Raw genomic sequence first — 14988 nt, 5'->3', positions numbered from 1 at the left:
TTATTTTTTCCCAACTCCATATTCGATTTTTTCAATGTCTTTTTGCACAAATTATCATTGGATCAATTTATATTAAATGCAGTTAATGCTTTGGATAGCTTACTTGACATTTTATAAATAACACAAAATGTTACCATATATGCCACGAGCCGTCCACTTCATTATGCCACCCGGCTACTTCATAATGCCACTTGGCTGACCAGATTTTCTGCAGAGAACACTGAATATATGGATTCATTTCTAATTCATATGCATAAAAATGACTTTACTGCCCTTTATTTTTTGTATGCATGGAGTAGTAATGTTTTACAGGGAGTAGAATTCTAGAACAAAATAGTCTTGTGCATTGCACCAATCTCTTTTGCAGGTTTCTTTTTCACATTCTTTTTTATTTATGGTTAACCATACACTCTACACTCACACTACATTTTATAGTTTACTTTTAAATACTCAGAATTTTAATTGTAACAATAATGTGTTTTCTGCATTCCAGGAGACAATTATTCCTAAAAGAAATGAGCAGGAAAAAGAGAAAAAACAAGAAAAGAAAGAACTCTGACAGTGAAGAATGTAAGAACTTGAATAGGATAAATGCATAATGTAGAAGAGTACTAAGTATTGCCATTTATTTTTCTGTTGTCCTGTACATTTAGCTTACATTTTAGAAATGTTTACTTTAAGGGATAGGATTTGTATCATGCATATGAAAGAGTACTATTTAAACATCTTAAAAATATTGTTTGCATGAATAAAGGTAGATTAAACATAAAATGCATTTCATGCACCTCCCTTTTAGTTATGAGTGCAGCCATTTTTGTTTAAAAAAGATACGGCTAGATTACGAGTTTTGCGGTAAGAGCTGCTCGGTGCTAACTTGCAAGTTATTGCCACAGCTCACCTCCCTATAGCGCTGCTATTACAGGTTTTCATAAACCCGGCGTTAGCAGGCAATATGTGAGCGTTGAGCAAAATTAAACTCCATACCGCACTCCAATACCAGCGCTGCTTTGAGCTGGTTTTAAGTGCTCGTGCACGATTTCCCCATAGCCATCAATGGGGAGAGCCGGCTGAAAAAAAGCCTAACACCTGCAATAAAGGAGCGTAAAGCTCCGTAACGCAGCCCCATTGATTCCTATGGGGAAACAAAATTTATGTTTAAACCTAACACCCTAGCATAAACCCCGAGTCTAAACACCCCTAATCAGCTGCCCCCGACATCGCCGCCACCTACATTATACTTATTAACCCCTAATCTGCCACCCCGACATCGCCACCACCTACATTACACTTATTAACCCCTAATCTGCCGCACTCGACATCGCCGCCACCTACATTACACTTATTAACCCCTAATCTGCCGCCCCCGATGTTGCCGCCACCTACATTACACTTATTAACCACTAATCTGCCGCCCCCAATGTCGCTGCCACCTACATTACAGTTATTAACCCCTAATCTGCCGCCCCCCAACGTCGCCGCCACTATACTAAAGTTATTAAGCCCTAACCCTAACCCTAACACCCACTATCTTTAATGTAATTAAAATAAATCTAAAGAAAACCTACAATTAATAACTAAATAATTCCTATTTAAAACTAAATACTTACCTGTAACATAAACCGTAAGCTAGCTACAATATAACAAATAGTTACATTGTAGCTATCTTAGGTTTTATTTTTATTTCACAGCTAAGTTTGTATTTATTTTAACTAGGTAGACTAGTTAGTAAATACTTATTAAATATTTAATAACTACCTAGCTAAAATAAATACAAATTTACCTGTAAAATAAAACCTAACCTTACACTACAATTAAATCAATTACATTTATTAAATACAATGAACTAAATTACAAAAAAACCCCACTAAATTACACCCCAAAAAAAAGTAAATTATCAAATATTTAAACTAATTACACCTAATCTAATAGCCCTATCAAAATAAAAAATCCACCCCAAAATAAAAAAAAAAACCTAGCCTAAACTAAACTGCCAATAGCCCTTAAAAGGGCCTTTTGCGGGGCATTGCCCCAAAGAAATCAGCTCTTTTACCTGAAAAGGGCATTTGGATGGGCATTGCCCTTAAAATGGCATTTAGCTCTTTTTTAGCCCAAACCCTAAGCTAAAAATAAAACCCACCCAATAAACCCTTAAAAAAACCTAACACTAACCCCCGAAGATACACTTACAGTTTTTGAAGACCCGACATCCATCCTCAACGAAGCGGCAGAAGTTCTCAGTGAAGCCGGCAGAAGTCCTCATCCAAGCGGGCCGAAGTCTTCATCCAAGCCAGCAGAAGTCTTCATCCAGACGGCATCTTCTATCTTCATCCATCCAGCGCGGAGTGGCTCCATCTTCAAGACATCCGGCGCGGAGCATCCTCTTCTTCCGACAGCTCTTCTCAAATAAAGGTTCCTTTAAGTGATGTCATCCAAGATGGCGTCCCTTGAATTCAGATTGGTGGATAGAATTCTATCAGCCAATCGGAATTAAAGGTGAACGAAATCCTATTTTCTGATGCAATCAGCAAATAGGATTGAGCTTCAATCCTATTAGCTGATGCAATCAGCCAATATGATTGAGCTCACATTCACATGATTGCATCAGCCAATAGGATTTTTTCACCTTTAATTCCGATTGGCTGATAGAATTCTATCAGCCAATCGGAATTCAAGGGACGCCATCTTGGATGACGTCACTTAAAGGAACCTTCATTCGAGAAGAGCCGTTGGAAGAAGAGGATGCTCTGCACCGAATATCTTGAAGATGGAGCCGCTCCACGCCGGATGGATGAAGATAGAAGATGCCGTCTGGATGAAGACTTCTGCCGGCTTGGATGAAGACTTCTGCCGCTTCGTTGATGAAGGATGGATGTCGGGTCTTCAAAAACTCTATGTGGATCTTCGGGGGTTAGTGTTAGGTTTTTTTAAGGGTTTATTGGGGGGGGGGGTTATTTTTAGCTTAGGGTTTGGGCGGAAAAAGAGCTGAATGCCCTTTTAAGGGCAATGCCCATACAAATGCCCTTTTCAGGGCAATGGGGAGCTTAGGTTTAATTTAGATAGGATTTTATTTGGGGGGTTTGGTTGTGTGGGTGGTGGGTTTTACTGTTGGGGGGTCGTTTGTATTTTTTTTCACAGGTAAAAGAGCTGATTACTTTTGGGGAATGCCCCACAAAAGGCCCTTTTAAGGGACATTGGTAGTTTATTGTAGGCTAGGGTTTTTTTATTTTGGGGGTGCTTTTTTATTTTGATAGGGCTGTTAGATTAGGTGTAATTAGTTTAAATATTTGATAATTTGTTTTTTATTTTGTGTAATTTAGTGGGGGTTTTTTGTAATTTAGTTAATTGTATTTAATTAATGTAATTCATTTAATTGTAGTGTAAGGTTAGGTGTTAGTGTAACTCAGGTTAGGTTTTATTTTACAGGTAACTTTGTATTTATTTTAACTAGGTTGTTAGTAAATAGTTAAAAACTATTTACTAACTAGTCTACCTAGTTAAAATAAATACAAACTTACCTGTGAAATAAAAATAAAACCTAAGATAGATACAATGTAACTATTAGTTATATTGTAGCTAGCTTAGGGTTTATTTTATAGGTAAGTATTTAGTTTTAAATATGAATTATTTAGTTAATGATAGTAATTTTTATTTAGATTTATTTTAATTATATTAAAGTTAGGGGTGTTAGGGTTAGACTTAGGGTTAGGTTTAGGGCTTAATAACTTTAGTACAGTGGCGGCGATTTTGGAGGCAGCAGATTAGAGGTTAATAACAGTCATGTAGGTTGCGGCGATGTTAGGGACAGCAGATTAGGGGTTAATAATGTTTAACTAGTGTTTGCGATGCGGGAGTACGGCGGTTTAGGGGTTAATATGTTTATTATAGTGGCAGCGATGTCCGGAGCGGCAGATTAGAGGTTAATTATTTTATTTTATTATTTGCAATGCGGAAGGGCCTCGGTTTAGGGGTTAATAGGTAGTTTATGGGTGTTAGCTTTATTCTACAAAGCCGTAACATAAAACTCATAACTAAAGTGCTAAAAAGTACACTCATAACTATTGACTTTCAGGTGGCGGTACGAATCTTGACAGTATAGGCTGTACCCCTCACTTTTTGGCCTCCCAGACAAACTCGTAATACCGGCGCTATGGAAGTCCTATTGAAAAAGGACTTTTGGAAAGCTGCGGTAGTTACGTTGCGTTACGGCCAAAAAAGTGTGCGGTGCACCTATGCCTGCAAGACTCGTAATACCAGCGGTAGTGAAAAAGAGTCTTAACGCTGCTTTTTCACTCATATCACAAAACTCGTAATCTTGCCTATATATAATTCCTTTATTACCCATTCCCCAGTTTTACATAACTAACAGAGTTATATTAATATACTTTGCACCTCTGTAATTACCTTATATCTAAGCCTTTGCAGACTGCCCCCTTATTTCAGTTCTTTTGACAGACTTGCATTTTAGCCAATTGGTACTGACTCATAAATAACTCCACGGCAGTGAGCACAATGTTATCTATGAGATAAGAGGCTGCCATCAAAGGCTTTGAAATTAGCATATGAGCCTACCTAGGTTTAGCTTTAAACTAAAAATACCAAGAGAACAAAGCAAAATTGCATGTCCTATCTAAATCGTGAAAGTTTAATTTTGATTAGACTGTCCCTTTAACAAGTTATACTAACATGGGGCCCGATCCGATATAAATCGTCGCCCACAAAAGCCGGAGACGCCAAAATTTGCGATGGTTTGGTATTACATATACGGCATAACATAGAAGTTACGCTCGTATATTTCTGCCTTCAGCCGTAGTTTTTTGGCCCATAGACAGGTATACTAAAACCAGCGCAGTTTGGTATCCAATATACAGCGTAAGGACTTACGTGGCGAAAAATGGAGAAATCCTACTCCATTTTCACCTTGCCACAAATTGCAGGCGTAGTAAGCCTTACGCTCTCTATTGGAGCAAAAATTCCTATTCCGATCAGCCAATAGAATGCAAGCTCAATCTGATTGGCTGATTGAATCAACCAATCAGATTTTCTTACCTTAATTCCAATTGGCTGATAGAATCCTATCAGCCAATCGGAATTCGAGGGACGCCATCTTGGATGACGTCATTTAAAGGGATCGTCGTTCAGTCGTCGGGCCAGCTGGATGTTCCGCGTAGAGGGCTGAAGAAAGAAGATTGGAAGATGCCGCTTGGAGGAAGACCTTCGCCCCGATGGAGGACCTCTTCTTTGCCGCTTGGATGAAGACATCGCCGGGGTGGAAGACTTCTTCTTTGCCGCATGGATGAAGACCTCGCCAGATGGAAGACTTCTTCTTTGCCGCTTGGATGAAGACATCGCCGGATGGAAGACTTCTTCTTTGCCGCTTGGATGAAGACATCGCTCGGATTGGATGAAGAGTTCGGCCCGGCTGGGTGAAGATTACTCAAGGTAGGGAGATCTTCTGGGGCTTAGTGTTAGGTTTTTTTAAGGGGGTTTGGGTGGGTTTAGCAGTAGGTGTATGTGGGTGGTGGGTTTTAATGTTGGGGGGTGGTATTGTGTTTTTTTTTTTACAGGCAAAAGAGCTGTTTACTTTGGGGCATGCCCCACAAAAAGCCCTTTTAAGGGCCGTAAAAGAGCTGGTTAATTTTTTATTAGAATAAGGTAGGGCATTTTTTTATTTTGGGGGGCTTTATTATTTTATTAGGGGGTTTAGAATAGGTGTAATTAGCTTAAAATTCTTGTAATATTTTTTTATTTTTTGTAATTTAGTGTTTGTTTGTTTTTGTAATTTAGTTTAGTGAATTTAATTGTATTTTAGTTTAGATATTTGTAGTTTATTTAATTTATTGATAGTGTAGGTGTATTTGTAACTTAGGTTAGGATTTATTTTACAGGTAAATTGGTAATTATTTTAACAAGGTAGCTATTAAATAGTTATGAACTATTTAATAGCTATTGTACCTAGTTAAAATAAATACCAAGTTACCTGTAAAATAAATATAAACCCTAAAATAACTACAATGTAATTATTAATTATATTGTAGCTATCTTAGGGTTTATTTTATAGGTAAGTATTTTGATTTAAATAGGAATATTTTAATTAATAATATAATATTAATTAGATTTATTTTAATAAGAATTTAGTTAGGGGTGTTAGAGTTAGATAGGGTTATTATACTTAATATATATATAATATAATAACTATATTAACTATATTAACCCTAATATAATTAGGGTTAATATAGTTAATATATTAATATAATAACTATATTAACTATATTAACCCTAATATAATTAGGGTTAATATAGGTGGCGGCGGTATAGTGGGATTAGATTAGGGGGTAATGTATTTAATATAGGTGGCCGGCGGTGTAGGGGGGATTTAGATTAGATGCAAAAGAGCTGATTACTTTGTGACAAAGCCCCGCCAAAAGCCCATTATGGGCAGGTAAAAGAGCTGATTACTTTAGGGAAATGGCCCTTAAAAAGCCCTTTTAAGGGGCTGGCAATAGAGCTGTTTACTTTGGGGTAATGCCACGCAAAAGCCCTTTTCAGGGCTATTTGTAGGGTTAGACTTAGGTTTAGTGGTAGGGATAGTTTAGTATTTTAGTGGTTAATTAATTTAATATAGGTGGTGGCGGTATAGGGGGGATTAGATTAGGGGTTAATTAATAAATATAGGTGGCGGGAGGTAAAGGGGGATTAGATTAGGGTTAATAAATGTAATTATAGGTGGCGGCGGTGTAGGGGGGATTTAGAATAGGGGTTTATTAAATTAATACAGGCTGGCGGCGGGGTAGGGGGATTTAAATTAGGGGTTAATAATTTTAATATAGCTGGCGGCGGGGTAGGGGGCATTAGATTTAGGGGGTTAATAATTTTAATATAGCTGGCGGCGGGGTAGGAGCTCACATTAGGGGGTAGTTAATGTAGCTGGTGGCGGGGTAGGAGCTTCACAGGGGGTAGTTAATGTAGCTGGCAGCGGGGGGTAGGAGCTCACATTAGGGGGTAGTTAATGTAGCTGGCGGCGGGGTAGGAGCTCACATTAGGGGGTAGTTAATGTAGGTGGGCGGCGGGGTAGGAGCCTCACATTAGGGTGTAGTTAATGTAGCTGGCGGCGGGGGGTAGGAGCTCCATTAGGGGGTATTTAATGTAGCTGGCGGCGGTGTAAGGGGCTCACATTAGGGGGGTAGTTAATGTAGGTGGTGGAGGGGTCCGGGAGCGGCGGTTTAGGGGTTAATACATTTTTTATTAAGAGAGTGAGGGGGGGATAGCGGATAGAGGGTTAGACGTTGTCCGGGCTATGTTTGGGAGGTGTGTTAGACAGTACGGAGATTTATAACTTAGTCAGGTTTTGTAGGCGCCGGCAGTTTCTAAAGTGCCGTAAGTCACTGGCGACTCCAGAAATTTGTACTTACGCAGATTTCTTGACATCGCTGGTTTATCCGACTTACGGCACTTTAGCATCTGACGGCGCCGTATATGGGATAGCTCGAGTTGTGAGCTGAAACTACGGGCGGCGGGGGTTCCCTCGCTTGCGCCGCAAACTACGATCTATATCAGATCGCGCCCATAATTGTTAATTTTACAATTATATGATAATGCCCCAGTTTTGTAAACCTTTAGAAAATACTTTACAAATCTAAAATGTTTTCACATTACTTCTGTATCTAATTATAGTACATTCATTAACTACCCCTCTAACACTTATCACAGTTGTAATGGGACATGATACTAAATAAATTCCTTTGTTCCATCTAAAAAAGTATGTTTTAACTTTGTATGTGGGAGTTGTCCCTGTTAGCCAGTCAACAACAGAGTCACAGGACTCAGTTGTACACAGTCATGCACTCCCTGTTAGTTTCACTTCAAATTAAGACAGCTCTCATTTACTCTCTTTTCTTGCATAAACATATTTTAAAACATTATTTATTGCTCTTTCATCTACATGATATAAAAATTCTGTGTACTATGTTCCTTTAAGAAAATTGTTTGCAGTGTTACAGTTCACCTATGGGCTATTAAATAATCTACATTTGAAACAAAAACAGAATTTATGTTTACCTGATAAATTACTTTCTCCAACGGTGTGTCCGGTCCACGGCGTCATCCTTACTTGTGGGATATTCTCTTCCCCAACAGGAAATGGCAAAGAGCCAGCAAAGCTGGTCACATGATCCCTCCTAGGCTCCGCCTACCCCAGTCATTCGACCGACGTTAAGGAGGAATATTTGCATAGGAGAAACCATATGATACCGTGGTGACTGTAGTTAAAGAAAAAAAATTATCAGACCTGATTAAAAAACCAGGGCGGGCCGTGGACCGGACACACCGTTGGAGAAAGTAATTTATCAGGTAAACATAAATTCTGTTTTCTCCAACATAGGTGTGTCCGGTCCACGGCGTCATCCTTACTTGTGGGAACCAATACCAAAGCTTTAGGACACGGATGAAGGGAGGGAGCAAATCAGGTCACCTAAATGGAAGGCACCACGGCTTGCAAAACCTTTCTCCCAAAAATAGCCTCAGAAGAAGCAAAAGTATCAAACTTGTAAAATTTGGTAAAAGAGTGCAGTGAAGACCAAGTCGCTGCCCTACATATCTGATCAACAGAAGCCTCGTTCTTGAAGGCCCATGTGGAAGCCACAGCCCTAGTGGAAGGAGCTGTGACCCTTTCAGGAGGCTGCCGTCCGGCAGTCTCGTAAGCCAATCTGATGATGCTTTTAATCCAAAAAGAGAGAGAGGTAGAAGTTGCTTTTTGACCTCTCCTTTTACCAGAATAAACAACAAACAAGGAAGATGTTTGTCTAAAATCCTTTGTAGCATCTAAATAGAATTTTAGAGCGCGAACAACATCCAAATTGTGCAACAAACGTTCCTTCTTCGAAACTGGTTTCGGACACAGAGAAGGCACGACTATCTCCTGGTTAATGTTTTTGTTAGAAACAACTTTTGGAAGAAAACCAGGTTAGTACGTAAAACCACCTTATCTGCATGGAACACCAGATAAGGAGGAGAACACTGCAGAGCAGATAATTCTGAAACTCTTCTAGCAGAAGAAATTGCAACCAAAAACAAAACTTTCCAAGATAATAACTTAATATCAACGGAACGTAAGGGTACAAACGGAACCCCCTGAAGAACTGAAAGAACTAAGTTGAGACTCCAAGGAGGAGTCAAAAGTTTGTAAACAGGCTTGATTCTAACCAGAGCCTGAACAAAGGCTTGAACATCTGGCACAGCTGCCAGCTTTTTGTGAAGTAACACAGACAAGGCAGAAATCTGTCCCATCAAGGAACTTGCAGATAATCCTTTTTCCAATCCTTCTCGAAGGAAGGATAGACTCTTAGGAATCTTAACCTTGTCCCAAGGGAATCCTTTAGATTCACACCAACAGATATATTTTTTCCAAATTTTGTGGTAAATTTTTCTAGTTACAGGCTTTCTGGCCTGAACAAGAGTATCAATAACAGAATCTGAGAACCCTCGCTTTGATAAGATCAAGCGTTCAATCTCCAAGCAGTCAGCTGGAGTGGGACCAGATTCGGATGTTCGAACGGACCTTGAACAAGAAGGTCTCGTCTCAAAGGTAGCTTCCATGGTGGAGCCGATGACATATTCACCAGATCTGCATACCAAGTCCTGCGTGGCCACGCAGGAGCTATCAAGATCACCAACGCCCTCTCCTGATTGATCCTGGCTACCAGCCTGGGGATGAGAGGAAACGGCGGGAATACATAGGCTAGTTTGAAGGTCCAAGGTGCTACTAGTGCATCTACTAGAGTCGCCTTGGGATCCCTGGATCTGGACCCGTAGCAAGGAACCTTGAAGTTCTGACGAGAGGCCATCAGATCCATGTCTGGAATGCCCCACAGTTGAGTGATTTGGGCAAAGATTTCCGGATGGAGTTCCCACTCCCCCGGATGCAATGTCTGACGACTCAGAAAATCCGCTTCCCAATTTTCCACTCCTGGGATGTGGATTGCAGACAGGTGGGCAGGAGCGAGTCTCCGCCCATTGAATGATTCTGGTCACTTCTTCCATCGCCAGGGAACTCCTTGTTCCCCCCTGATGGTTGATGTACGCAACAGTCGTCATGTTGTCTGATTGAAACCGTATGAACTTGGCCCTCGCTAGCTGAGGCCAAGCCTTGAGAGCATTGAATATCGCTCTCAGTTCCAGAATATTTATCGGTAGAAGAGATTCTTCCCGAGACCAAAGACCCTGAGCTTTCAGGGATCCCCAGACCGCGCCCCAGCCCATCAGACTGGCGTCGGTCGTGACAATGACCCACTCTGGTCTGCGGGAGGTCACCCCTTGTGACAGGTTGTCCAGGGACAGCCACCAACGGAGTGAGTCTCTGGTCCTCTGATTTACTTGTATCTTCGGAGACAAGTCTGTATAGTCCCCATTCCACTGACTGAGCATACACAGTTGTAATGGTCTTAGATGAATGCGCGCAAAAGGAACTATGTCCATTGCCGCTACCATCAAACCTAGCACTTCCATGCACTGCGCTATGGAAGGAAGAGGAACGGAATGAAGTATCCGACAAGAGCTTAGAGGTTTTGTTTTTCTGGTCTCTGTCAGAAAAATCCTAATTTCTAAGGAGTCTATTATTGTTCCCAAGAAGGGAACTCTTGTCGACGGAGATAGAGAACTCTTTTCCACGTTCACTTTCCATCCGTGAGATCTGAGAAAGGCCAGGACTATGTCCGTGTGAGCCTTTGCTTGAGGAAGGGACGACGCTTGAATCAGAATGTCGTCCAAGTAAGGTACTACAGCAATGCCCCTTGGTCTTAGCACCGCCAGAAGGGACCCTAGTACCTTTGAGAAAATCCTTGGAGCAGTGGCTAATCCGAAAGGAAGCGCCACGAACTGGTAATGTTTGTCCAGGAATGCGAACCTTAGGAACCGATGATGTTCCTTGTGGACAGGAATATGTAGATACGCATCCTTTAAATCCACCGTGGTCAAGAATTGACCTTCCTGGATGGAAGGATTGTTCGAATGGTTTCCATTTTGGACGATGGAACCTTGAGAAACTTGTTTAGGATCTTGAGATCTAAGATTGGTCTGAACGTTCCCTCTTTTTTGGGAACTACGAACAGATTGGAGTAGAACCCCATCCCTCGTTCTCTTAATGGAACAGGATGAATCACTTCCAGAAGATAACCTTGGGAGACTATTTCTAGCGCCCAAGGATCCAGAACATCTCTTGCCCAAGCCTGAGTGAAGAGAGAGAGTCTGCCCCCCACCAAATCCGGTCCCGGATCGGGGGCCCGCATCTCATGCTGTCTTGGGAGCAGTGGCAGGTTTCTTGGCCTGCTTTCCTTTGTTCCAGCCTTGCATAGGTCTCCAGGCTGGATTGGCTTGAGAAGTATTACCCTCCTGCTTAGAGGACGTAGCACTTGGGGCTGGTCCGTTTCTGCGAAAGGGACGAAAATTAGGTTTATTTTTGGCCTTGAAAGACCTATCCTGAGGAAGGGCGTGGCCCTTGCCCCCAGTGATATCAGAGATAATCTCTTTCAAGTCAGGGCCAAACAGTGTTTTCCCCTTGAAAGGAATGTCAAGCAATTTGTTCTTGGAAGACGCATCCGCTGACCAAGATTTTAACCAAAGCGCTCTGCGCGCCACAATAGCAAACCCAGAATTTTTCGCCGCTAACCTAGCCAATTGCAAGGTGGCGTCTAGGGTGAAAGAATTAGCCAATTTAAGAGCACGAATTCTGTCCATAATCTCCTCATAAGAAGAAGAATTACTAATAATCGCCTTTTCTAGCTCATCGAACCAGAAACACGCGGCTGTAGTGACAGGGACAATGCATGCAATTGGTTGTAGAAGGTAACCTTGCTGAACAAACATCTTTTTTAGCAAACCTTCTAATTTTTTATCCATAGGATCTTGGAAAGCACAACTATCTTCTATGGGTATAGTGGCGCGCTTGTTTAGAGTAGAAACTGCCCCCTCGACCTTGGGGACTGTCTGCCATAAGTCCTTTCTGGGGTCGACTATAGGAAACAATTTTTTAAATATGGGGGGAGGTACGAAAGGTATACCGGGCCTGTCCCATTCTTTATTAACAATGTACGCCACCCGCTTGGATATAGGAAAAGCTTCGGGGGGCCCCGGGGCCTCTAGGAACTTGTCCATTTTACATAGTGTTTCTGGAATGACCAGATAATCACAATCATCCAAATTGGATAACACCTCCTTAAGCAGAGCGCGGAGATGTTCCAACTTAAATTTAAAAGTAATCACATCAGGTTCAGCTTGTTGAGAAATTTTTCCTGAATCTGAAATTTCTCCCTCAGACAAAACCTCCCTGGCCCCCTCAGACTGGTGTAGGGGCCCTTCAGAAACAATATCATCAGCGTCCTCATGCTCTTCAGTATTTTCTAAAACAGAGCAGTCGCGCTTTCGCTGATAAGTGGGCATATTGGCTAAAATGTTTTTGATAGAATTATCCATTACAGCCGTTAATTGTTGCATAGTAAGGAGTATTGGCGCGCTAGATGTACTAGGGGCCTCCTGTATGGGCAAGACTGGTGTAGACGAAGGAGGGGATGATGCAGTACCATGCTTACTTCCCTCACTTGAGGAATCATCTTGGGCATCATTTTTACTAAATTTTTTATGACATAAATCACATCTATTTAAATGAGAAGGAACCTTGGCTTCCCCACAGTCAGAACACAATCTATCTGGTAGTTCAGACATGTTAAACAGGCATAAACTTGATAACAAAGCACAAAAAACGTTTTAAAATAAAACCGTTACTGTCACTTTAAATTTTAAACTGAACACACTTTATTACTGCAATTGCGAAAAAGTATGAAGGAATTGTTCAAAATTCACCAAAATTTCACCACAGTGTCTTAAAGCCTTAAAAGTATTGCACACCAAATTTGGAAGCTTTAACCCTTAAAATAACGGAACCGGAGCCGTTTTTATATTTAACCCCTTTACAGTCCCTGGAATCTGCTTTGCTGAGACCCAACCAAGCCCAAAGGGGAATACGATACCAAATGATGCCTTCAGAAAGACTTTTCTATGTATCAGAGCTCCACACACATGCAGCTGCATGCCATGCTGTTCTCAAAAACAAGTGCGCCATACCGGCGCGAAAATGAGGCTCTGACTATGATTAGGGAAAGCCCCTATAGAATAAAGTGTCTAAAACAGTGCCTGCCGATATTATTTTACAAAAAATACCCAGATTAAATGATTCCTCAAGGCTAAATATGTGTAAATATGATCGATTTAGCCCAGAAAATGTCTACAGTCTTAATAAACCCTTGTGAAGCCCTTATTTACTGTCTGAATAAAAATGGCTTACCGGATCCCATAGGGAAAATGACAGCTTCCAGCATTACATCGTCTTGTTAGAATGTGTCATACCTCAAGCAGCAAAAGACTGCTCACTGTTCCCCCAACTGAAGTTAATTCCTCTCAACAGTCCTGTGTGGAACAGCCATGGATTTTAGTAACGGTTGCTAAAATCATTTTCCTCATACAAACAGAAATCTTCATCTCTTTTCTGTTTCAGAGTAAATAGTACATACCAGCACTATTTTAAAATAACAAACTCTTGATTGAATAATAAAAACTACAGTTAAACACTAAAAAACTCTAAGCCATCTCCGTGGAGATGTTGCCTGTACAACGGCAAAGAGAATGACTGGGGTAGGCGAGCCTAGGAGGGATCATGTGACCAGGCTTTGCTGGCTCTTTGCCATTTCCTGTTGGGGAAGAGAATATCCCACAAGTAAGGATGACGCCGGGACCGGACACACCTATGTTGGAGAAAATGGTTTTAACACATCTTTAATGTCTGCCCTTTAAATGACAATGTAGCAGCTGATAAGGGTTCATTACATTAATAGCAGCTGCAATAACACCCTTTCATTTGAGCTGGTCTCTCTCTCTCCCTGGCAATACTGGGAGATTTTCTACTGCATCCCTTTGTATGCAGTGTTTCTGTAGCAAATACTGCAATATTTATATTTTCAGCATAGTTGACGGTTTCAACAGGCAAAAAACATCTGTTTCAAATTACAAAAAAAGGTTAAAAGAAAGCTATTTGTAAACCATTTAGTATACTCCAGCAAGTAAAATGTACACTTAAAGCACATTAAGGAAAAAATATTTAAAGTAAAATATCCCTTTAAACTGAGCTAGAATGTATAACTGTGATAGCCTTATGATAATATTACATTTTAGCCTACATTTAACTTCTGTATTATAAATAAATAATTAAAGAAAGTAACAAAATAACGTGTTGCTGTATTTTAATTTTATATAAATAACTGATATACTGTAAAAGACTTATATGGATCAATTTTTCAAAAGATTGAATCACATTTGTATATGTTTTCTTTGTAGCTGAACATCAATCATTATATGCAAATGTCAGATGTGTAGAAAATCCTTTCTTGAGGAAAACAGATGTAAAAGACAACAAAAAATTTAGTACGCCAACATGGAATTCTAAAAAAGAACACGGAAATGAGAACAATGAGGAAGACACGGTCATGTATATCCTTACATGAAAAAGAGACACAATTAACAAATGTGATGTACATATTAAAGAGATTGTTCAAGACTATAATAAAGAGTTGAAAAAGAGAGAAAGTGTGTTCTATTCCCGCAGTACAAGATAAATCAGACACTGTGGTAAAAAATAATATTACTAGATATGTTGATATGTCATTGGCAGAAACACATGGAAATCAACATCATTCTGATGAACGTATTCATTTTAGTAGAGAAATTACAGCACAAGTGAAATCAGATTATGTTAATTTGAATGTGGAAATAACAAAGGACTGACCTCAAAAAATACAGCTCAAATTGTAATAACAAATTCAAAATCCCTTAAAAAAAGCCGCAAGTTACCATGATCAAGGGCATCAGAAATGCCAAAAACAATGCAAATCACAAAGGTGATTTGTAGAAGGCAGCTGCTGGAATAATGAAGAAATGAAAAAATCTTCA

The sequence above is a fragment of the Bombina bombina genome, chromosome 2 (genome assembly GCF_027579735.1).
Source record: "Bombina bombina isolate aBomBom1 chromosome 2, aBomBom1.pri, whole genome shotgun sequence".
In the NCBI taxonomy this organism is placed as follows: Eukaryota; Metazoa; Chordata; class Amphibia; order Anura; family Bombinatoridae; genus Bombina; species Bombina bombina.
Note: the sequence above shows the minus strand (reverse complement) of the source record.